The sequence below is a fragment of the Bos grunniens genome, chromosome 18 (genome assembly GCF_055505025.1).
Source record: "Bos grunniens cultivar Pamir isolate PY7600 chromosome 18, Bosgru_T2T1.0, whole genome shotgun sequence".
Classification (NCBI taxonomy): Eukaryota; Metazoa; Chordata; class Mammalia; order Artiodactyla; family Bovidae; genus Bos; species Bos grunniens.
This window is the reverse complement of record NC_141182.1, coordinates 18,924,064-18,949,996: the sequence shown is the minus strand read 5'-3', so window position 1 is coordinate 18,949,996 and position 25,933 is coordinate 18,924,064. Positions and strand designations below refer to the sequence as shown.

The 25,933-nt window shown below is 47.5% G+C and overlaps 1 long non-coding RNA gene across 1 annotated transcript in view; it reads right to left on the bottom strand.

The window, feature by feature from the left end:
* LOC147353194 (uncharacterized) overlaps window positions 1-20,575 on the bottom strand; it is a 40,897-nt gene extending 20,322 nt beyond the window's left edge. The window contains exon 1 of the long non-coding RNA XR_015145451.1: window positions 20,366-20,575. This is a non-coding gene — a long non-coding RNA (uncharacterized LOC147353194). The remainder of the gene's footprint in view (window positions 1-20,365) is intronic.
* Window positions 20,576-25,933: the final 5,358 nt, after the last annotated feature.

Genomic DNA, 25,933 nt, shown 5'->3' with positions numbered 1-25,933 from the left:
GAAATTTTTTGAAAAATACAAATGCTCCGGTATTGATTTTTTTCTCCAGAGCTCCAGACATGTTTCTAATGAGCAGTTACATTTAAAAACAACTGGACCGTATGATGATCTTTTATCCAGTTTGTTTCACTTTTTCTATTTCATATTCAGTGCTCCCATTTCATTTAAGGTACGTTCTCTAATTTCCCCATCTTTCCTTTCTTTTTTTTTTTTTATTTTTTCTTTTCTTTTTTTTCTTTCTCAAGCCTTTATCAAGTACAGTAGAAAAGCTTTGGTACACACACACACACACATATATATATATATGTATAACATATATATTTTAGAAAATTTATGAATTTTTGCCTAACTAAAAAAATCATGACATTTTTATTCTATTTGTTTGACTTAGTATGAATAGAATGCTAGATTTCTAATTAAAAAGTGCATATGCAACAAGCAATATAGGTTTACTATACAGCATGGGGAACTATGGTCAATATCTTGTAATAACCTATGATGGAAAATAATTTCAAAAATAATATACTTGCTTAAACAAATCAAAATAATGTATTTGTATTTGTATAACTGAATCACCCTGCTGTGCACCCGAAACACTGTAGGTCAACTAGACTTCAATAAAATATATGTTTTTTAAAAATGGACAAAGAGCTTGACATTTTCCCAAAGAAGATATACAAATGGCCAAAAAGTACATTAAAAGATTTCAACATCACTAGTCATTCAGTTGAGTTCAGTTCAGTTCAGCCACTCAGTCGTGTCCAACTCTTTGTGACCCCATGAATCGCAGCACGCCAGGCCTCCCTGTCCATCACCAACTCCCGGAGTTCCCTCAGACTCATGTCCATCAAGTCAGTGATGCCATCCAGCCATCTCATCCTCTGTTGTCCCCTTCTCCTCCTGCCCCCAATCCCTCCCAGCATCAGAGTCTTTTCCAATGAGTCAGCTCTTCGCATGAGGTGGCCAAAGTACTGGAGTTTCAGCTTTAGCATCATTCCTTCCAAAGAACACCCAGGGCTGATCTTTTCTACTGCTAAGTCACTTCAGTCGTGTCCAATTCTGTGCAACCCCATAGACGGCAGCCCACCAGGCTCCCCCGTCCCTGGGATTCTCCAGGCAAGAACACTGGAGTGGGTTGCCATTTCCTTCTCCAATGCATGAAAGTGAAAAGTGAAAGTGAAGTCGCTCAGTCGTGTCCGACTCTTAGCGACCTCACGGACTGCAGCCCACCAGGCTCCTCTGTCCACAAAACCACATTGAGATAGTGCTTCACACCCACTAGGAGAGTTACATTAAAAAAAAAAATAAAATAGCAAGTGTTGGTGAGGATTTGGAGAAATTAGAACCCTCAAATTTTGCTGTTGGGAATGTAAAACAGTTCAGTCACTGTGGATAACAGTTTGGCAGCTCTTCAAAAATTATGCATAGGATCACCATATGATTGATCAGTTTCACTCCTAGATATAAACTCAAAAGAACTGAAAACAGGAACTCAAACAAATATTTGTCCATTCATGTCCATAGCAGTATTATTCACAATAGCCTCAGGGTATAAATAACCCAAATAAATGTCCACTGACAGTTGAATGGGTGAACACGTTATGGTATATACATACAATATTATATGTACTCTGACACAGGGTACAACATGGATGAACCTTGGAAACATCATGTGAAGTGAGCCAGACGTAAAAGGGCACATATAGTATGATTCCACTGATATGAAATATCCAGAATAGGTAAAGCCATAGAGGCAGAAAGCTAATGGGTCACTTCTAGGAACGGTGGGAAAGAGAGAATATGAAGCTGTTGATTAAGGGATACAGAGTTTCCACCTGGGAAAATGAAAAAGCTTTGCAGAGGGATGGTGATGGTGGCTGTTCTACAGAGAATGAACTAAACGCTACTGAATTGTTCACTTTAATATGTTATGTAAGTTGCACTAAAAAAGAAAAAAAAACTCAAAGAGACAAATTTTGTTTTTCTTTATTTACTGGTAAGAAATCTAATCCCCCAGGAGGCAAATCACTTGTTCAAGGTTACACAGGGCTTTCTTAGCAGCCAAGATCAAGAATCACAGCTTCTGAATCTAAGGGCAAGCCAGGGCTGCCCCAACCTCAGGGGAGGTGACCCTAAAATCAGGAGAATGGGGAAGAGTGAGACACAATTTGTAGGCTCCACCTACATTTTACAGGACTGGTGAGTTGTTGGTTTTGAGGTTTTTTAAAAAAGATTTTCCATGGGCACACTTACCTTCCCAAGAGCACATGTGTGTTTCTTGTGCAGGAGCCAAAGTATTGGATGAATTTCGTAAACCTAGCCATAAACCCCTGCAATGGTTCCCATAAGAGCTGGTGGGCCACCAGCATGGGGGAATCTCACGCACTGTGGCAAAGTCACCCCCAGACCCCACCACCCACGTCTCCCTGAGGTTATTGTTGCTGTGGGGGCTGTAAAGTCAGCATTTTATAGCATTAGCCCCTTTTTCTCCTCTACTTTAGTCACTGCCCTATATTTTTGCTATTTGTGACCAGACTATTAAGAGGTTTAAAAGTTTTCATATGCACTGGAATATTTTTAAGTTTTTTGAAGACATGTTTGAAATACATAGAAAAACAAAGCAGCAAAATGAACATCCAAAAAAATTCCTCCAGATTTAACATATTTGCTTCACCCCATTTTTGTCTCTTTTTTTCTGAACCATTTGAAAGTAAATTGCAGGCATCATGACAGTAATACTTGAACAGGCATTGTCAAACATGCATTAGGTTCAATCCCTGGGTCAAGAAGATCCCCTGGAGAAGGAAACGGCAACCCACTCCAGCATTCTTGCCTGGAAAAGCTCATGGACAGAGGAGCCTGTTGGGCTATAGTCCATGGGGTCACAAAGAGTTAGACACGACTGACTGACTAACACACACACACACACAAACAAGAATAATTTCCCACAGTACCATTATCTGTCTAACAAAACTGACACTGACTTTGTTAAAGATTGTTGTTGTTCAGTCACTAAGTCATGTCTAAATTTTTGCCATCCCATGGACTGCAGCACACCAGGCTTCCCTGTCCTTCACTATCTCTTGGAGTTTGCTTCAATTCATGTCCATCAGCAATGCTGTCTAATCATCGCATCCTCTGCTGCCCTCTTCTCCTTTTGCCTTCAATCTTTCCTAGCATCAGGATCTTTTCCAATAAGTCATCTCTTCGCATCAGGTGGCCAAAGTATTGGAGCTTTAGCTTCAGCATCAGTCCTTCCAATGAATATTCAGGGTTGATTTCTTTTAGGATTGAATGGTTTGATCTTCTTTGAGTCCAAGGGACTCTCAAGAGTCTTCTCCATCACCACAATTCGAAGGCATCAGTTCTTCAGCACTCATTCTTCTTTATGGTCCAACTCTCACATCTGTACACAACCACTGGAAAAACCATGGCTTTGACTATGTGGACCTTTGCAGGCAAAGTAATTTCTCTGCTTTTGAATATGCTGTCTAGGTTTGTCATAGCTTTCCTTCCAAGGAGCAAGTGTCTTTTAATTTCATGGCTGCAGTCACTAGCCACAGTGATTTTAGAGCCCAAGAAAATAAAATCTGTCACTGCTTACTCTGTATCTTAAGGAATATGGCACATTCTGTATTTGTCTATCTGAGTGTTCCCTTGTGGTGTCATTAATTTGTCCTCTGTTCTCTATTACATCAGTTAGGGCTAGAGTTAATTAGTGGGAATTCCCTGGTAGTCCCGTGGTTAGGACACTATCTGTCCACTGCAGGAAGCACAGTTTGATCTCAGGTTAGGGAACTAAGGTCCCACATGTCCAGCCATGCAGTCAGGAAAAAAAAAAAAAAAGAGTTGACTAGAGGCTGGTTCAACATCATTGTCAAGAACACTTCTTCAAAGGTGAAACTCTGTACTTCACTGTAGCGTCCCATTGGGAGGAACACCAGAATTCCCAGATTAGTGATGTTCAATTTGATTCCAGGATAAAGCGGCAACAGACAGATCTTGCCTTTATGCAATTATATATTTCCTTTGGCAAGTAGACTTAAGGGTTGGTACCCTGATACTGTGCAAAAATTCAGTTCTCGGTCAGCTTTTTACCTAATGCTTCCAACACCCATTGACAATGCTTGGCTAAATCAATTATTTCATTGATAGTTGCAAAATGGCCATTTTCTATTTCCTAATTGTCTCATTCCTCCCTTTATTAGCCAGCATTGTTCCATAAAAAAGGAGGTTTCCCTCCTCAAGTGGAGCTATTTGGCCACACAGAAATGCAGTTCCTAAAGAATAAGCAAGATAAATGTTCAAACAGAGTAAGTAGTCTTGACAGAAAATTCAGAAACAATGATGGGACAGCAGCAGTGGCTCAGTGGGCAAAGCCAGAGCCAGACCTGGCCCTGTAGCAGGTTGGGGGTGAGTGGTGCACCCAAGACCCACCAGCATCCTTCATGTGTTTGGTAGACGTCTACAGCTACAGGAGTACTGGCAGATGGAAGAATGGCCAAGGCAACACATTGTCAGAAGGAGTCGCTGGTTTTCCTTCCTTTCTTTTTTGGTTAATATCTCTTGGATTGATGATTTTTTCACTAGTAGATAGTTTGGCCACACTTAAAGCGTCCTCAGCTGTTTTCAGAATTTGGGGGACTCTTGGTTTCTTTAAATTCTACTCTCATACAACATTTTTTAAGAAGCACTTGTCAGTCTTTTTGTTCAGCTTTCCATTTTTAAATTTCAAAATCATTTTCAAGGAGTCTTGGCTGCTGCAGGGGCTTTCCAATGTTGCCATAAATTTTTTAATTTGTCTCTAGAGCTCAGTGAAATGAAGGGTCAAAATGAAAATTTTCCTTAATAACTTTGGCTGCACCCAATGGTGATTTTTTGTTGTTGTTGTTTTACAACTTTGTAAAACTTCTTTCAGGGACTACTATCTGCAATCTATTTTTGCCTTTAAATTTTTAAAATGCATTTAAATCCAATACTGCTTACTTTATATATTCAGCAATATTTCTCACACTTTTATTGCATATTGACTTTGCATTCAAGTAGTTTCCACAAAGAAAAACAAAACTTCCAACAGTTACAAGGGCATGAACAATTTCTTTTATTGGCTGTTCCTGAAAACAACGTTAAGGTTTTAAATGTTATCTTAGGATTGGAATGAGAAATAAAGAGGTGAGAAATTGCTGCATAAATCATTTCTAAGTTCAACGTTCCATTCATCAGAGGCGTGCCTGGAGCTCTTGCCCTGTACGTGTCCCTCACTGTTGGATGGTGCTGGGACTTCAGTTGGGCAAATCTTTGTTGGAAAAGCACTGAGTCCTTCGTTTAGCTATTTTTTGTTTTAAGCAGCCAAGTCACTGTTGCAAAAAAAAGCACTCACAATGGAAGTTACTTAAAGTATCCTGCAACCCCTGGGGAGACCTGCAACAGCCTTCCTGGGCTTCCTGTTAGTGACAACCAATTTACATAGGGGTCAAGTCTAGGGCTAAAGGGCTTTCCAGAAGAGGACAAGGATCCAGGTATGGCATACTCAGCGTATTAACAGGCTAAGAGGGTGATGGCAGATCCCAAATTCTCAGGAACTCTCTCTCTCTCTCTCTCTCCCCCCTCCGCCTCCTCCCTACTCAGAATTCAAATGTCCTTCCTATTTTGAAAGAACATCCCTTGTTCCTGGATTCTGGCCTTTACTTCAGAGGACTCCAATCTTCTGTTGATTCTACAAGCTACCAACATTCTTTCCTTCCATTCCTCTTCTGCTTAAGTTTGCCGACACCCATTTCCATTGTATGAAACCAGAACCCAGACTGAATGGGACCCTGAAAATATAAATCCCCCTAAAGAAAAGGTAAGTCTGATGTTATGAGCCAGACATGGTAACTGAGCCTGAGAGTGGGCGAGAAATAATGGTTCTTGCCCTGCTGGCTCTTAATCAAGCTTCTCCTCCTCTCAAGCCAGTGATCATGGCAACACGAGCTGGGACACCCAAGGGCTCATGCATCTCTGCTATGGGTCCTCTGACTCAGTCCAGGGGCCCATCCCCCTACCCACTTCCTATGGAACATGAGCCTGGCAGCTCACTGGACGGCAGCCTAAGGGTCTCCAGGGAAGGGGGCCCAGACCAGCACCAGATAGTGGCCTGAAAACACAAGATACCATAAAGGCACTGCCTGAGCAGCACAGGGAGAGTGTGGCTTCATGGAGGCCTGGGAGAAGTGGTGGCCCAGAGGCTACGGCACAAGATTGAGCTACTTGGCGGTGTGAGATGATGCTTAACGAGAGAGGCTCTGAAGACAGCCTTCATGGCATTTAATACCAGCACTGCCACTTCTCAGCTGTGTTCTCTTGAACAAGTTGCTTCCCATCTCTGTATCTCCATTTCCTCATGTGTAAAATGGGATAATATTAGGTATACCTACTTCAGGGGAATTTCCTAGTGGCTCAGATGGTAAAGAATCCTCCCACAATGTAGGAAGGAGACCCAGGTTGGATCCCTGGGTCGAGAAGATCCCCCAGAGGAGGAAATGGCAACCCACTCCAGTATTCTTGCCTGAAGAATTCCATGGACAGAGGAGCCTGGGGGGCTACAGTCCATGGGATCACGAAGAGTCGTACACTACTGAGTAACTAACACACACACACATACCTACTTCTAAGGGTTGTTGTGTGGATTAAATCAGCTAATTTTTGTACAGTACTTGTACCACATACCTAGCAACTACTGAATAGATGTTGTCATTATGATGGGTTGACAAATGCACTATAGTTCTATGAAGGAAGGTGGGAAGGGAGGAACTATCTAATCAGGAAGAGTCCAGTAGATGTGTTAGGGTGACCTCATTTGAAGCCACAGGCTGGTGAAGTTTAAGGACACCTGAAAACTCAGTGGCCAGTTGCAAGCCCTAATGCAGTCTAGGGCAAACAGAACTCTCACGTGCTAGGATGGGAACATAAACTGCTTGGCAGCATCTACATAGAGCTAAACACTTGCCCCTCTAGGACCCATCTATTCCACACCTACATGTATACCCAATAGAAACTCATGCATGTGACCACCTAAAGATCCATGTGAGAAAGTTATAGAAGGATTATGCACAATAGTCCAAAAAGGGGAAATTACCTAAATGCCCAGAAACGGTAGACTGGGTGGATATATATGGATATGTATATATATCCATATATATATACATATCCATATATATATATATATCCATATATATATATCACAGTTGAATTTATTTATTCAATTATTTAATTTATTTGTATGAGACTATGTGTGTATACATATTATTGCTGTTAGTTGCTAAGTCATGTCCAACTCTTTGTGACCCCATGGACTGTAGGCTGCTAGGCTCCTCTGTCACGGGATTGTCCAGACATGAACACTGGAGTGAGTTGCCATTTCCTCCTCCAGGGGATCTTCCCAATCCAGAGATCAAATCCACATCTCCTGCATGTCTTGCATTGGCACATGGATTCTTTACCACTGAGCCAACAGGAAAGCTATGTAAGTGAAGAAATACACATATTTATGTATACTTCTTCATCAATGAAAATAAGCAAATAAAACTACACCTAACCAACAGTATGGATGAATCTCAAACATAGTGTTGAGTAAAAGACCAAGCACAAAAGAATATTCCCTGATAATTCCATTTATAGCAAGTTCAAGTTCACAACCAGGCAAAACTAAGTCATGTTGTTAGAAGCCAGGAGAGTGGGAGGTATCTGGGAGGGGACATGAAAGAGGTTTCTGGGGTGCTGGTGAAGTTCTATTTCTTGCTCTCGGTACTCACTTTGTGAAAATTTATCATACTCTGATGATTCATGCATTTTCCCCTAGGTACATTACATGTCAATAAAGATATACTTTTTTTAAATGGCTGGAAAACATCATTTGTATTAGTTCACGTTCAAGCGACTGATTTGCTTCCTCTCACTAAATGCCAGGCACAGGTCTAAGCACAGAGGGGATCCAGGGTGGTCCAGACACAGGCCTCGCTCCTCAACACGCACACGTGGTCGAGCCTCTGCCCTTTCTGCTCCAAGTCCTTCCCTCATCGCAGGCGGCTCTCGGGTTGCTGATTCCACAGAAGAATTTTCCACCCTGGGTTTCAGTGTCAGGACTGCCAGCACAGGCTACTTAGACGGAGGTGCCCGCACTTCCACAGGGCATCTTAGAGCCGAATGTGCTATCAACTCCTACCCCTTCTTGCTCTGCACCTTCCTACCTCCCATTACTGTGTGCCAGGCACTGTGCTAAGCACTTTACATGGAGGAGCCCCTGCCTGGGCTTCCTGGACCTGCCTCAGCTGGTTACAGATGCGCCCTGCTTCCCACAGAGCCCCAGCGAGAGGGATTAGAGTGGAATTCGACTTGGCGTTAAGCAGATGTTATCTCCTGTGCTGCCTCTATCTGTCCCAGCCCTGTGATCTTGGGCAAGTCACTCCACCTATCTGAGCTTTAGAGTCCTCGTCTGAAAAAGCAAATTCCACTGGCACCTACTTCACAGGGTCGTTGGGATACCGAGAGGGCTAACACTCGTACAATGCTTAGCACAGCACCTGGCACACAATAGATGGTAGTGACAATGGTTCAAATGTCCCAGGTACACAGCTGAAACTTCATAAGGCAAGGTCTCAACCAACAGATGTCAGCAACCCAAACCTCACAGTGAAAGAAAGTCACAGAGAGTGAGGGCAAGAGAGGCAGCCAGAGGATGATGGCAGAGGCATGGGTCCCCTTGGATCCTCCTTGTCCTCTGGACCAGTGACTTGGAGAATCCTGCTAGGAGGACATGGAGAGACAGGAACTCATCAGCACTGCTAACAGGAGAATAGACTGTGTGGCCCATCTGAGAGCAATTGGAGGGATTCAGCAATGTTGGGTCTACTTAGGACCTGGCTCAGGGGTTGCAAGCTTGCAGGTCAAATCTGGCCAGACCCTGTTTTTGTAAATAAAGGTTTGTTAGATAACAGCCATGCACATTCATTTACATATGGTCTATGGCTGCTTTAGTGCTACAACGAAAGAGCTGGGTAATTGCAACAGAAGCTGGATGGATCACAAAGCCAAAAACATCTACTGTCTTACTCTCCACGGAAAGTTTGCCAACCCTGACCTAGGACCCAGTGACCTCACATCAGGAAGAAATCCTCCCACTGATCCACAAGGGGTGCTCACTGGTGCCCTGCCCAGTAGGCATCCATTTTTAGGGAATCAAAAAGCAAAATGCAGGTGATACCTAATATAGAATACAATTAAAAGCAAAAAACAGCAGTGTGAGTAGTTCTTGATATGGGGCTGAGTGATAAAGAACCAAAAAATAAAAGAATAATGAAAATAGCTAACCCTTGTAAAGCATTTGGGCTTCCCTGGTGGCTCGGATGATAAAGAATCCACCTGCAATGCAGGGGACCCAAGTTCAATCCCAGGGTTGGGAAGATCCCCTAGAGAAGGAAATGGCTATCCACTCCAGTAGTCTTGCCTGGAGAGCTCCATGGACAGAGGAGCCTGGTGGGCTATAGTCCACAGGGTCACAAAGAGTTGGACATGACAGCAATTAAGCACATGCCAGGCAGCTCTATGATGTAGGAACAAGTAGACCATCCCATTTCACAGATAGAGACACTGAGCCTCCAAATGGCTAAGTAACCACTAGCCAGTAACTAAGCCAGGGTTTTGAACTCAGGCAGCTTGAACGCAGAGCCTGTACTCTTGACTGCTACACTGTGCAGAACATAATGCTTCTCTCTAGTCTAAAATTTCATGCACCAAAAAGGTAAATTTTATGTTATGTGTATTTTGGGGAAAGAAAAAAAAAAAGGAGGTGAAAGTGTTAGTTACTCAGTCATGTCCAACTCTTTCTGGCCTATGGACTTGGTGGCTCCTCTGTCCATAGAATTCTCCAGGCAAAAATACTGCAGTGGGTAGCCAATCTCTTCTCCAGAGGATCTTCCCGACCCAGGGATTGAACCCAGGTCTCCCGCATTGCAAGGTATCTTAGCACCATAAAAAGAGAAGAAACAGACATCCACATACAAAGCAGCATTATGTGCTTAAGCATGTTTACCCAACACATGGAAAGGCTGCCTGCCTCCACGCTGGCAGAATGTGGGGAAGGAAGAAAGTGACCCGCGGCAGGCAGGGGGAGGCTATAAAACAGAGACAAATGATAGCAGCCTGCTACGAACTGACTCCATTCCGTGCACCTAAGGTCCATACTTTTCTCAGCTTCAAGATGTTTAGAGAGAATTCCAGCACGCCAAGTGCAGCATGAGGGTCCAACCGCAGGCCTCGGCCGATGTGGCCAGCTGCCTGGTCCCCCACCTTCCTCGCTCTCACCTGCGGCCTGGCAGCTCGGCGGGCCGCCCCAGTAGCCGCTGGTGGTGCAGGAACTGGGGGCTGGCACGGCGGGCCTGGCAGGGCACCGCGGGCTGGCTGCCTTATCGCGCCGGACAGAACAAACAGCGTGGGGCCTGACACGGGCTCTCCCCGTGGCCGCAGCGGGGCAGCCGGCTTTTTTTTTCCTGACCATCTTTGAGCTCAAGATCAGACACAGGGAAAGATTAAAACAAATATGAATTTAATCAAGGGATTCTGCTATCCTGGGGTGGGAACAGGAGCCTGCTGACATAAAGAGGGGCTGAAGCGCTGGGGAGCCAGAGCCGAATCAAAGCCGCTTGCTTACCACTAACCGCTCAGATGATCCATATCATAACAACAAAAAAGAAAAACAATTATTTATTCTTTTTGATGTTGCAGCTCAGCAGCAACTTGCTTTTTGAAGAGAGCAAGGTCAAAACCAAGTTATTGTTTTTGCCTGAAACTTTGACAGGAACTCCGAGTTCTTCCGTGTGACCTACTTAGATCAGGGATACGGGGAAGTCAGAGATGTTCATTTCTTCTGGGCCACGGATTAGGGCTTCCTTTCTTCTCCTGCCCTCTCTCCCTCCCCCTCACCATTCCTTGAGCCCCTCTCTCTCCGTGAAGGGCCTGAATGAGATGTCCTGGGAAACACAAAGGCTGCAAACCTTCTATCTCCTCCAGGAGAGCCAGAAGCTGAGCTCCCTGGATGCACTCCTCCAAGCCAGGCCCGAGAAAAGTCATCCTTCCACTGCCTGAGTTACTCCCCGGAAACCACAACCTCCCCAGAGGCCAGGGATACAGCAAGGAGTAATTCAGAGGCTGCCTCTGCTAGAAGAAAATTTACCTCGCGCGAGAGCAACGTGATCAAATAACAGGTTATAATTCAGGAGATCGACATCACCACAGGGGTTCATGAGAAAACAGGCTTTTGTAATCCAGGCCAGGGATCCAGAGGCACCCTCTCCAGGGAAGTGGCATTCAAGCTAAACCTCAAGGATGAGTCCAGGTCGGCCAGGGGCGGAGGGAGAAAGGGTTGGAGCAGACAGAAAGCTTATGATAAGCCAGCGGATGAAAGAAAGGGAGTTCAAGGAACTGAGGGCACTCCTGCCCTGGGCTTCTGGGTCTTAAAGGGAGGAGACAGTATGGGACCTGGAGGTTGGATGGGGACCAGTTCTCAGGATGGAGGTGGTCAGGGGGAGCTTCCTGGCTACACCAAGGAGTATCTGTGTTTCCTCTTCATAAAGATGGAGAGCCACAGTGGAGGCCTTTCAGTGGGGAGCAATGTGGCCAAGTTTGCTTCAGAAGAATGGTTGTAAGGTCACAAGACTGGAGGGGAGAGGTGATGCTGGCAGGGGCCAGGCAGGTGTCAGGAGAGGTAGGGAGAAGTGGAGAGCTTTGGGAAGGATGTACAGAGTACCAACAAGACCCTGTGCCTAAGGAGAGAAGGTTGGCCCCAGTGTCCTCCTTCATTGCCCAAGAGGAGGCAGGTTGGACTTGGGCGATGTTATATTTTGAGTTTCAGTCCAGGTGGAGATGTCTGGTCAGATGCACAGGTCTGGGGCTCAGGAGACAGGGGGCTAGGCGAGCAGATTTAAGAGGACGTGGCACCTGTAGACCCCAGCATCTCCGCCTGCCCTCCAACCTTTGACTGATGCCTCCTTGGATCCGAGGGCTTCCCAGGTGGCGCAGTGGTAAAGAATCCTCCTGCCAAGGCAGGAAACACAGGTTCAATCCCTGGGTTGGAAAGATCCCTTGGAGTAGGAAATGGCAACCCACTCCAGCATTCTTGCCTGGGAAATCCAATGAATAGAGGAGCCGGGGCGGGGAGGGGAGGTCAGGGGCAGGGGCTACAGTCCATGGGGTCACAAAGAGTCTGATGAGACTGAGTGACTGACCATGCATGCCTTGGATCTGGATTTTCACATTGACTCCTCCACCAGAAAAGTTGAAACCCTGGAGACCCCTTCACACTGTGCCAAGCCCTGGGTCGGGAGGGATCAGAAAGCACCATCAGACCCAGCTCCAGTCCCATCAGATGAGTCTCCTTCAGAAGCCAAAGGGATGACACATGGTGCCCCAGGATGGGTTCCCCTGAAGCAGACCCTGCGACAAGAACGTGAGCGCAAGCAGCTTATCAGGGGAGTGGTCCCAGGACACATCAGTAGGGACTCAGGGAAGTGAGGCAAGAGGAGAAGGCATCCAAGGACAGGCTACCAAGCAGATGACGGCAATGGATGAAAGGGGTTTCATCCCACCTGCACCCAAGGACCTGCCTGAGGGGTCTCCCACCCGAGGGGGATTCATCCACCACTTCCCAGCAGTCCCCCACTGAGGGCTGCTCCTGGGACACTTCAGGCCTGCTCCCATGGGGGCCAGTCACCCTCCCGCATGCAGAGAATGAACTCAGATTGTCACACAGTTCTTTGCAGTGAGAAGCCAGAGGTGGGAGCTATGACCCTCAAAGGCATCTGGGTAAGGCATCCACCAGCAAATCACCAAACTGAGTGAGTGAGTGAGTGAGTGAGTGAGTGAAAGTCGCTTAGTCGTGTACAACTCTTTGCAATCCCCATGGGCTGTAGCCCTCCAGCCTCCTCAGTCCATGGGAATTCCCAGGCAAGACTACTGGAGTGGTTGCCATTTCCTTCTCCAGGGGGTCTTCACAACCCAAGGATCGAACCTAGGTCTCCCACATTGCAGGCAGATTCTTTGCCACCTGAGCCACCAGGGAAGCAAAAGCTGAGTGAGTTCCCAATAAATGAATGGATTTTCACTATTGGAAAAAAAAAAACAGAGGGCATTTTCTTCAGACTCCCCAACTGCAAGAAACATCAGACAGCAGGAGAAAAAGCAAGAAATTAACATATTAACAATATGACCCCATTCCCACCCCATCAAGGGCCAGACAGAAGCCAGAATACTGGAGTGGGTTGCCAGACAGAGAAGTGACACATCTGAAAATATGCCAGAAAACACCTCACACCCAGAGAACAAAGAAATGGCACCCTTTAAAATGTGAAGGATTTTTACTTCATTTCTTGCTTGAGGGAAGCAGGTGATGTTTCTTCCAACGAAGACGTGTCTGCTGGGGAAGAACGGGGTCTGGAAGCTGGAGGGGACCCTGGAGGCTGCGAGGTTTCACTGGTTTTTAAGATTTTTTTTTTAATGTGGTTCATTTTAAAGTCTTTATTGAATTTATTACAATATTGATTCTGTTTTATGTTTTGGTTTTTTGGCCATGAAGCTCCCTGACCAGGGATCACACCCACACCTCCTGCACTGGGAGGTGAAGCCTTAACCACTGGACCACCAGGGAAATCCCAGACGTCTCTCTCTTTGTTGACAATTCTCCAGTGGTCCCCCAAGCAGACCTTACCAGTGCCACGCCTGCTAGCCCAACTCTCAACCTCTAGCCCCTGTGCCTCTTCCTCTGGCAACCAAAGCCTCGGCCAGCAGTGCAGCGGATTACCATCCCCTAAGGAACAGCCTGAACAAACAGTGGACGGGGAGCTGGTAGGTGGCCCCCCAGGCCCTCGCCCCAATGGGGTAACGCAGAAGCCTGTGCTTCTTGCACTTCCAGCAGTCCCCATGGTCCCAAGCTCTAGAGGCATGCCCTGGCAGCTGGCTTCCAGCCACCTTCCTTTTCTGCCTCCGTACAGAGGTGTGCTGAAGCCCCTGAAAACCCACTCTCCCCATCTCTTCCCAGCCTCTCCCTCAGTTACATCATGCCAATAGCTTGAAATCAGCCATGGTGGAAACATTTACACCGTGGAAATTGGCAGACACTAGAAATAAGGTGTTTTGTTGATTTTTTTTAAGCCAGTTTACCAGCACATCACTGCTCCCCTGTCAGTGTTTCTCGGCATTCAGTTCAGTTCAGTTCAGTCACTCAGTCGTGTCCAACTCTTTGCGACCCTGTGAACCACAGCACGCCAGGCCTCTCTGTCCATCACCAACTCCCGGAGTTTACCCAAACTCCTGTCCATTGAGTTGGTGATGCCATCTAACCATTTCATCCTCTGTCGTCCCCTTCTTCTCCTGCCCCCAATCTTTCCCAGTATCAGGGTGTTTTCAAATGAGTCAGCTCTTCGCATCAGGTGGCCAAAGTATTGGAGTATCAGCTTCAACATCAGTCCTTCCGATGAACACCCAGGACTGATTTCCTTTAGGATGGACTGGTTGGATCTCCTTGCAGTCCAAGGGACTCTCAAGAGTCTTCTCCAACACCACAGTTCAAAAGCATCAATTCTTCTGAGCTCAGCTTTCTTTATAGTCCAACTCTCATATCCATACCTTACCACTGGAAAAACCATAGCCTTGACTAGACTAACCTTTGTTGACAAAGTAACATCTCTGCTTTTTAATATGCTATCTAGGTTGATCATAACTTTCCTTCCAAAGAGTAAGTGTCTCTTAATTTCATGGCTGCAATTCCCAAATAAATTAACTTGTACTCAGACCCTCACTCAGGACCTGCTCCTAGTGAAACAAAAATGAAGACAGCTCCCCTGAGTCAGGGAGACCAAGGATGGTCATCTATGCCACACAGTGTTGTCAACAGAGGTTGCAGGCCCCTTTCCAGTCCTTACATTATTTTCCAGCCTGTTCTGCAGGCCTTCCTTCTCCCTCAACACCAGCACAGCCATATCTGTCCCCAGTTTGTTTCAATAGTACCAGTTCTTCTTCCCTCTCTACATCTAAACCCTTCAACCACTGGGGGACTTCCCTGGTCGTCCAGTGGGTAAGAGTCTGACTTCCAATGCAGGGTACAAGGATTCAATCCCTGGCCCAGGGACTAAGATCCCACATGCCTGTGGGGCAACTAAGCCCATGTGCTGAAACTAGAGAGAAATTTGTTCCACAATGAAGATCTCACCTGCCACAACTAAGACCTGATGCAGACAAGTAAATAATAAAATTTTAAATAAAATTAAATAAACCTTTCACCATCGGACTTCCTAGTTTATCTCACTGAAGAAGCACAATGTACATTCCTACCTCTGGAGTCTAGGTAGAGTCCTGTGACTTGCTCTGGGCAATAAAATGAGGTGGAACTGATGGTCTATCCAATAGGATCCTAGGTCTTGTGAGAGCATCGCTGTTTCTCATCTTGTGACGCTGCTGTCACCCTGAGGAGGACATTCTGGGCAGCTCAGCTGGTCCCAGTGGAGGAGAAGAGAGAATGGGAACAAGAGGCAACCCAGCTAGCTGCCTCAGATCAGCCCAGCCTGGAGCAGAGCCTCCAAGCCAAACCACAGATGTGCGAGCAATACACACTTCCTGTTGCAGGCTACCAGGTTCCATGGCTGTTTGTTACAATAGGGAACCATCCCCACCCACTCTCATTCCAAGTGGTTCAGGGAGAGTGGACCCCATCTCCCAGCTCCAGAAAGAACGTGTACCAGTCTGTACCTTGGCATCCTGGCCTCAGTTGCTATTTCACAAATGGGCATGTGATCCAAGCCAGGCCAGTGAGGTCCAACCTTGGGGCATTTTCTGGAACTCCTGGAAAAGAGGTACTTGCTTCCCACTGGGACTGCATAGGTGGTGGGATGTCAACCAGTTGCTCTGGGAGCCATCTTGCCAGTACAAAGGAAGGGACTTTTGGAGAACGGAGCCATTGTGTGCTGGTGAATTAGCTCTCCTCCCACAGAGAAAAAGAATAAAGAAAGCAAGCCCTGGTTTGCGGTATTTGCCAATTTCCATGATAGAAATACTCCCACCATGGCCAATTTCATGCTACCAAAGACTTAGCAACACTGCCCAAAATTCCTGAATGTTTTACAGTTGGCTCCAACACACCCCTGGAATGGAACCTATACCATGAAAAACAGAGCCAAGAGATGGAAAGATAGGCAGTATCCTGGTGATATTATTTGAGTTGAGCTCTGGATAGAGCCATGCCTGAAATTCATTAGTACCCTTAGACTATACTCTCATGTGAGCCAACAACTTCCTTTTGTTTTTCAAGCCAGTCTGATCTGGGTTTCTTTTATTTGCAACTGAGAGGAAACTGACTAATACATACTCCCTCCTGCCCCATCATGCTTCCATACTTTGAGAAATAATAATAAATAATTTTAGAATAATAACAGTAACAAAGCAAGATTTAATTGAGCACCAATGATGTGCCAAGCACTTTACAGAAAACTTCTGCCAATAATATTCATATCAATACAGTGAGTCATTTATTTCCCATGACAACACTATGAGCTAAGTACAATTATTAGTCCTATTTGACAGATAAGAAAAGTGAGGCACAAAAGGTGAAGTCATCATCCCAAGGGCCCCCAGTTACGTTGAAGAGCCAGGATTCAATCCTCAGGAATGTGGTCCCAGAACCTGTGACTCATTGCTGTACAATACTGTCCCAAGGGGAGCATGGCGGAGTGTGCGCCAGGCACAGGAGAAGAGGTCTACCCCAGATGGTTACAACCGCTCATCTGCCCACATTCTCCTTCACTGAAGTAGCCCAGGGGCCTGGCAGGGGCCTGACTCTGCCCTAAGGGGGGAAGTGTGAGCTGACATCCCAGCCCTCGCCACCCTGACACCCCTCCCCCTCCAGCTAGCCTGCACCCCTCAGTCTCCAGGGGTCCTCCACCTCTGGCACCCAGCAACAGGTGCAGCAGGAAGATGAGGCACCAGATGTGCCTGGAGGCAGGAAGCTATGGAAACCCCACTGCCAAGAACAAAAACCAGAGTCCCACACCTGGACATATCACAGGAGAAGGATGGGAAGGAGACAGACAGACAGACAAAGTGGGAACCACACAGGGAGAGAGCAAAGGCAGACAATAAGAAAAAGAGGTTTGCCCTCCCCCTTGCCCACCTGTCAACACATCTAACTCTCTCCTCTCTGGGGCTGAGAACAAGATGGGGAAACAGGAAGATTTTTTTTTAAATGAAGTATACTTGATTTACAATGCTGTGCTACTTTCTTCTGTACAGCTAAGTGACTCAGTTATACATATATGCACTCTTTTTTAAATGTTTTTTTCCATTATGTCCCAGGAGATTGGGTATAGCTCCCTGGGCTATCCAGTAGGAACTTGTTGTTTATCCATTCTAAATATAATAGTTATAACCCCAAATTCCCACTCCCTCCCACTCTCTCCACCTCTCCCGCTTGACAACAATAAGTCTGTTCTAGCCAGGATATGGAAACAACGTAAATCCACCTAAAACAACCTAAACGCGTTGACAGATTAGTGGAGAAAGATGTGGTACGTATATACAATGGAATACTATTCAGCCATAAAAAGAGCAAAATAATGCCATTTGAAGGGGGGACCTTTTAACACCAGCAGGTAAATGTTGGGTGGCTACGTTTCTTTAGTTTCAATTCTCTTCAAGGCTCAGATGCACAGCAAGAGCCTCCAGACAAGTGAGTGAAGACATGCCCATATGGGGGGATGTTCCTCACTTGACTGCATCCTGGGCAATGGATCCGATGCCCAGGGAGCCCCAGGAACCCCTCTCAGCCAAGGCTCCAGAGGCCACTGAGCCCTGCAAAGGGGCAAAGGAAGGCGTTAGAGGGCCAGTGTGAAGGGAACCTGCCACACACGATCCAACTCTCCCTTCAAGATCTGAACTCTCTTCTGACCCCACAAGTGGCCCAGTCTCTCAAAATAACCAAGTCCTCCTGTGGAACATGAACTTGAGGTCTTGCTTGTCCCTAACCTGCCACGTGACCGTGGTTAAGCCCTTACTCTCCCAGGATCTCAATCTGCCACCTCTAGAGGGGCTCTGGTGCTCTGGGGGCCTGCGATTCTGCAGACCTTCACCAAACTTCAAAGCCAGTGATGCCCTCACAAGGACACTGCTCAGCATCCCCTGAATGTCCACCCTGCCCCTCCCCTGGAAGCCTCCTGTATGGTCCAGTTTTCAGCCTCCTCCCTGGCCACCTATCACACCTCAGCTGCCCCATTCCCTCAAGGTCTTGCCAAGGAGCTGAACTGAAGGGAACTGAGAGAGGAGACAGAAGCTGAGACCAGCCCAGGGCACCACCCCTGCTGGAGAACAGGGCAGCATCGGACTGGCCTGGCCCTTTGGCCTTTGGGCATTTAAGACGGGCTTCCCAGGTGGTGCTAGTGGTAAAGAGCCCACCTGCCAATACAGGAGACCTAAGAGACTCGGGTTCGATCCCTGGATCTGGAAGATCCCCTCGAGGAGGGCACTTAAGACAGTGCAGCCCTTGGAAAGAGAGCTGAAGGCTCCTCCACCACTCTGAGCCCTCTAGAACAGGGCCGATTCCTGAAGGAGAGAGCGTGTGTGGGCGGAATCATAGGTCAGAAAACCCCTCCCCGGGTCCCTGCGAGACAGACCTCGAAACCATCAAGGAGGGCAAATGGGAAGGGAGGCTTCTCGTGGATGACGGGCGTTGGCAGCCAGCGAGGGTGTGCGAATGGACCTGTGTGCGATGGAGCCATGCATCACACAACCATGGCCTGGTGCCAGATGTCAGCCGCGGGCGCAGCCCCCAAGCCCCACTCCCCCAAACCAGAGGTGTCCCTTCCAGAGAAGAAAGAGGAGGGAGCTTCATCATTAATAGCGCTGGCGGCAAGGTAAGGGCACCCGCCCGCTCGGCGCACCCTCGCCCATAATTATGCCAGCCAGGCTTTCATCCCCACGCACACGCAGAAAGTTTATTGTATTTCGGCCTTTTTTCAGTCTCCTCTGCCTTTTATGCAAGGGGAAGGGTGCTGAGGGGTCGAGGCATCCTCCCCCGGCTCCTCTCCCTGCTTCAGTCCTTTTAGAAAAACACCCAAAGCCATAATTTGTCTTAGAATTTCTTTTGAAACAGCTACAAGAAAGACTGACGACTGCTCTTTTCCCTCTGTTTCTGATTCCAGCCATCCCTTTATCTGGCTTTCATTAGAGCCTCGGCCGCGCCTCTTTTGTGGGAGAGACTGGAGGGAGCCGAGGCAGTTTCCCAGCCGCTGTGATGTTGCTAAAGATTAAAAAGGAGCTTTGAAGCTGCACCAGTTCTCTCTGCGCCCCCTCGGTACAGGACCTCAGAAAGACCCAAGCCATCTGGCAAACCTGACATAAAGACAAAATAAAGTGATTGAAACAGTCTCTTCAAAGCCACAATGGCAGATTTGTTGATTTGGGTGTTATCTTTCATGCAAGGCCCTCAGAAGTCACCAGAACACCTAGGTAATCTCGGGCAGGCCTGACTGCTGTGGATGGAGCCTTCCAGGCCGAGGCTCGGAGAGGGGCCACGCCAGGCGGGGCTGAGGGACGGATGGAGGGGCCCGCTGGAGGTGGAACCCGGGAAACTCCACAATCGAATCCAGAGCCGCCCCGGCAACGGTCTCCATTGAGGCCAGCTCAGTCCGACCCCTCCACCCCCACCACCGCCAACCCAGTGTCCCACCTCAGGAGGGGCACCCGACACCGGCCAGATGGAGTCAGGATGGGATGGGAGGCTGATGTGAGGCTGTCCTGAGTGGGAGGGGAGTGGCACGGAGATGAAAGACCGCTGCCCTAATTGCAACCGACAGCCCGTTAGTAACGCCCTGGCAGCCTCCATATCAGAACCTGCTTCTCACGGCTCCCGGCTGGATGAAGCCTGGGCGGATGGCTGGCTGCCAGGGCCCTGGGGAGAGTCTCCGTTGGCGGACAGCACCTGGGACAAGCAAAGATCCTGGAGGAACAGAACCGCAGGCAACGCTGACCTGGTCCTGCATGAACGCCCTGGCTGACACCTGGGGATCTGAGCCTGGCCCTCTCTGAACCTCAGCCAGCCCTTCCACAGAAAGGCTGTCCCGACCCTCATGGACAGAGTTTCTCTTATCCTTTTTGGGTAGCAGTACCCAGAGCCCAAAGCCTCGGGCTTTCCACTGGCCCGAATGGGGAGCCTGGAGAAGCCGGCACCAGAGCCAGCAATACAAACTTAACAGACACCCTCTTAGTTCCGGGCCAGGAATTTGGAAGATATCATCCCTCATACCCACCCATTACCAATGCAACCTCAGATAAATCATTCCCTTCTCAGTACCTCAGTGGTCCTCGTGACAAAACCTGAGAGTCGGAGTTCACCAGAGATGTTCAGGTGCTGGGAAGAACTGGGTCCCAGGAACATTCCTTACAGGGCCAAGGTGGGGTCAAGAGAAAGCTGAGCAGGCAGTCCTCTAAATCCCTGCTTCTCTGCTTTTATCTGATAAATACATCAGGCTTCAGGTAAAATCTCCAGGCTTGTTCTAAGGCTCTGCGGATAAAAACACACATATAAGTTAAAAACTGCAGATCTAGAGGGTCCTGGCTCCTTCCTTCTGATCTCCCTGAAACTGTGATTCTAACTGGATCCTAATGAGCTCAATTAAGAGCTGAACTTCATTCTACCCAGTTTTAGCAAAATGACGAATTTCACAGTGTGACCACTGATCAACAGCCAAAGAATCTACTGAAGATCTACTCCGCACTATCACCCAGAAAAATGTAACACCTGCCTGTCCCCAGAAGATGTATCTAAGGTCCGCCTTCAGAAGATGTGATAAACTGCTGCCTGTTTTCTAAACCATGGAGAGAGGGCCACTGGTCTCAGGTCTGGGGGACAACTCACCATCCCCATCTTTCTGCCTCCTCCCTCTGCCCAGTTGGAGGTCTTGGGTCCCAGCTTCTCCTCCACTGCCCTGCCCTTTTCAGAGGGCCCAAGAGGGAATTTCTCATCAAAACTGGCCCCCAATCACCCTTCCTTCCTCCCAGAAGCCCAGCTGGCCCTGGCGCCAGGGTGGGAGGCTCACAGCAGAGACTTCCTGGCATCTCAGCTGTGATGCACCAGCATGAGATTAGATTGTCTGTCCTCTTGAAGAAAGGGAGGAAGTCCAGCTCCTGGAAAGGCAGGGCGACAGAAGAGCACAGGTGGGAGGGGGTGGCTGCTCAAAAGCCCCAGATGAGAGTCTTTTAAGTAGACAAAATGTCTCTCCTTTTCTAAACATGCCTCCCTATCTTCTTTGCTGATGAACTCCTACTCATCCTTCAAAACCCATATCCAACATCATTCATTCTTTGAAGCCTTTCTCTCCCTCAGTTCACATGCCACATCATACATACCTATCTTAGGTAGTTCTGAAATTAAATGACAGTAATTTTTCCAAGAAAAGGGTCCATTACTGAAAATCAAAGGATCTCTGTTCAAATCTCAACCCAGCTGTGAGACTTCAGACAGGTCTCTGAGCCCCTCAATTTCTCATTTGTAAAGTGGAGAAGGTAAAACATCCTCTAGGGTGGTTTTGAGTATTAAAAAAGGTAATATACATTAAAGAGCCTGAAATAGTGTCCAGTGCATAGAGGCACTCAAGAAAAGTGAGCTTCATTTCACCCCTAGGAGAGGGTGAGCATCTCAAAGGCAGAAACCAGGTCTTCATTCATTCATTCATGTATTGTCATCATCACTGAGCTCTTGTTTGTTAAAGAACAAGCCCTGAGCCAAAAGCTAGGTTCTCCAGCAGGTCACGAGACAGACACTGGCCAGGTGTCATCAGTCTCACGGTCTTCCTGACCCATGTTTCTCCAGCACCCACTTCGGCTGTCACTGTCCCACCCTTCCAAGATGGTTGACTCTGCCAGGCCTGCAGAGTCCAGGATGGAAGTTGCCTATCCCCCAGGATTGTCTGTAGACATCTCTCTTACACTAGGTGTCTTTGCAAGACAGAGCCTTGTCTGAACACTCTGGGAAGAGAGAAAGGAAGAAATACCATCACCCCCCCGTCTCAGGGAGCTCCTGTTCCACTGGGAGAGACACTTGCTTCTTCCTGGGGAGTTTTCAGCCTGATGGAAGAGACAAGTACAGAGTACTCAACTTTTAAATCTCTCAGTCTGATGAAAGAGTCACATTCTCCTGATTTGGGGAACTCCTCGTCTGAAAGAAGATGGCAGGTTCTCATTTTCCCGATGGCACAGGTACGTTTCTCCCTGACTGTAGAGCTCCCAAGTCTGATAGAGGGGACACATGGCTCCTGATCTCAGCCCAGTCTATCCCTGATGGGGATGAGATTGTTCCTGTCACAGGAGGGCACCTCCTCTGGTGGGAGAGGCAGTCTGTGCTCACAGATAGCTTGCGAGTCAGATAAAACAACAGGCATGGAAAAAAGAGATCAATCTAGAGTCCCTTTGAAAGGCTAGCTGTGCAGTGTCTGTTTGTCTGTAGCCTCAGAAGTGATATTCCTGGCTCTGCAGATACATCATCCTAATCCATGGGGCTAGACACAAATGACACAGACTCATCCGCCTCTCAAGCATCCAGCCAAGCCCCCTCACCAGAGGCTCCCAGCCAGAGCTGGCCTGAGGCCACCGTCGCTGGCATCGTATGCCAGTCTTGCCAGGGGAGCCTTTCTCACGATCAGGGACATCTGGGCTGGCCCAGCTCCCAGAGGCCACAGACATGAAAAGCGAGGGGCTCAGCGGAAACACCATCTGCACATCATAAAGCCTCTTGGTGGTTCCCAGAGGCTGCCTCCAGCTGCAGCTGTGCTGCCCGGAAAAGCAGAGGAAGGTACCAAGTGGCCAGGAGGGGGCGGGGGGCGGGGGGTGAAGGATGGCCGAGAGGGGAGCGTTGGGCTGGAGTTCTTCCACCCAGCACCGAGCACACTTTGCAAATGAACGTCACCTGTTTGTCTCCCTGTCACTGCCCAAGACCACAGGTTGTGCTTATCCCCGAAGGTGACCTGGTGACATGAGCAGTGTTCGGTAGTGGTCCTGCAATCAGATTCTAGAGTTGTACAGCCTGGGTTCAAATCAAAGATCCACTCTCTAGGGGAGTGAATGGACTTTGCTGAGCCTGTTTTCATGCCTGTACGTTAAAGATAAAAATCATCACACCCGTCATCGTGGGGTTGCTATAAGAATTGATAGAAGTAATCAGTTAATAGAAGTAATCAGGTAAATAGATATAATTGATAGAAGAGCTGTACACTTAAGATTCATGCACTTGTTATAAATATTTGGACAAAATTTCATTATAAAAGACGTAATATGTGTCCCGTGCCTGATTTAAAGAGCTACTCAGTCACTATTCGCTTTTATCGTTGTCTTTTCTCCCAGATACTGTCCTGAGGCTCGGTGAGCAGACACCTAAATGGGGCGGAGCTTTGGGGGATAGTTCATTGAACCACCTTCCCCAAGGCCCCGCCTCCATCACCACAGCCACAGCTGATTGGACAAGAGGCGGGACCTGGCCCAGGGGAAGCCATCTATTGGCAGTTGAGCGGAGCCTGTCAGATTCTTCCCGGAGAATTTGAACAGGGAGGGTCAGTCTGTTAGGTCGTGTAAGTCAATGATTCTCTGAAGAACAGAGGAAGGAGGCAGAGAGAAAAAAAAAAGAGACAGATAATTGAGAAAAGCAGAGGTGAGAGAAACAAAAGTTTCCTCAGAAAGATATTGGGAGTGAGAGCCCCTGGTGTGGGCTTCCCACGTGATTTCCGAGTAGACAAGGCTGTTGGGAATCTCCTGACTTTGGAGCCTCTGAGATGAATCCTGCAAAGAAGCACAAACGTACATACACACATGTGCACATACCACACGTGCACTCCTTTCTGCTTTTTCTTTGCAGTCCCCTCCCACATCTGAACAACTTCCAAAATGGTAAATCCCAAAGGAGACTAAGTTTGTTGAGTGGGTGCAAAAGCTGAGAGACAGAGATGAATCATTCTGGACAACAGAATTTTTGGAGAGAGCAGAGAGAAGAGGTGGCTGGCTGTCGGAGAGAAAATACAGGTGCACAGATCTCATGGGGAATTTCACAAAGTGTCTGCACTGTGGTGTGAGATCTTAATAGCAAAACTTCATTAAAATCACCTCATTTACCATCTCAGTTCTGCTCGCTTCCATGTCAGCTCCATTCTTATAGGCTCTGCCCTCTATGGCTGGCAAGACAGTGGCTGCAACAGCTCCTAGAGCCACAGCAGCCCTTAATCACAGCCAACAGGTGTCTTGGTTTGGGCTCCCCCAGAAACAGACCCTGAGACAAGGATTTGAATATGAGTAGTTTATTGGGAAGCGATCATAGGAAACAGTGGTCGGAGAATGGGGAAGTGAGCCAGGGAAGGAAAAGAAGCCAATAAAGGGTGTGTTACTGAGCCAGTTATCTCCACAGACGGCCAGAGCCTAATCTCACTGGGGAGCTGTGAGAAACAGGGTAGAGTATGCACCCAGAAGGAAATTGCAGCATTTATCAACCAGCCCCTATCAGCCATTGGTTGAGGGCTGTTCCAGGGCTGGGCCTAGGACTCCTTACATTTTGCACATGAGGCATGCTACTCTTCTCATCCCAGCCCCAGCTGCTCCCTGGTGACACTGATTCTGTTACTCAGGCTTACAGCACAATGGACTCAGGCAGAGTTCCACGAACTGGCAGTTGGAAGTTCAGCCAGTGTTCATGGAAATGACAGATGCCAAGGGGCTCTGGTAGGGGCACAGATAGTAGCTACCTCAGCAAAAGTCTCACTGTTATCGCAAAGGTTCTGACTGGGTCATATGTTAACCTCTGAACCAATCACTGAGGCCAGACGGCTGCTCTATGCTAATTACCTTAGGCACGGGAACAGGGAGATGAGAGGGTAGGAGGCGTGAGAAGGTGGTGAGAAGGTGTTCCTTCTGTATTTCATTGAAATGGGTGAGGGTGGACCACAGCAGATCTCAGAAAATAAGGTGAATGGATGCTAGGTGGCCAGAGAAACAAAAGATGCATGGGACCACTCCTCAAGACTAAATTGGAAGGTAAGAAGGTTGTGTTTGGCTTCTCAAAAGTGATTCTGACCGAGCCTCTGAGCTGGTCACTTGCCCTTATCAAAGGATAAGACATTAATTGAGGAAGACTTCCCTGGTGGTCCAGAGGTTAACATTCCACCTTGCAGGGGACACAGGTTCGATCCCTGGTCAGGGAACTAAGATTCTACATGCCACAGAGCAACTAAGCCCGGTGCCACGATTAGAGGGTCTGTGTGCTGCAACAAAAGATCCCACGTGCTGCAACTAAGACCAGACACAACCAAATAAATAAAAGAAATGTTTAAAAAGCATTCATTGAATACTGATTTGTGCCAGACACTCTGCCAGATTCTGAGGGTGCACACATGAAAAGGTGTCACTTGCGGTCTCTGAGAGCTTCTGGGCACGGGTAGCAGTCGGGGGTGAGGGGTGGGAAGTTACAGTGACCACTGTTTCAACTACCATCTCTTCATATCTGTGCATGACATGCCCCTGATTGCAGCACACACAGTTTTTATGACCCATTAAGCAAAACTTAAAACCACCAGTTAAATTATGTTATACCATGGGTTGTAATTTCTTCCAATTTCAGAAATAGGAAATGTTAAGAAAAAAAAAGTTCATCTTAGCACTGATGGATTTCAGTAATATTTTTTATAGTTCTTAAAGGGTTTTTCACAGGCATTATCCCATCAGATGCATACTATTAATACAAATCTATCAGGGGTAATATCACTACTATTTCCATCCCACGAAACCATCAGAAAGGTCAAGTGACTTGCCCAAGGTCCTTAAGCCACTAAGTGGTGAAAATAAGACTCTGTCTAGTGGCAGAGCCAGGATATCATCAAGCCTGCCT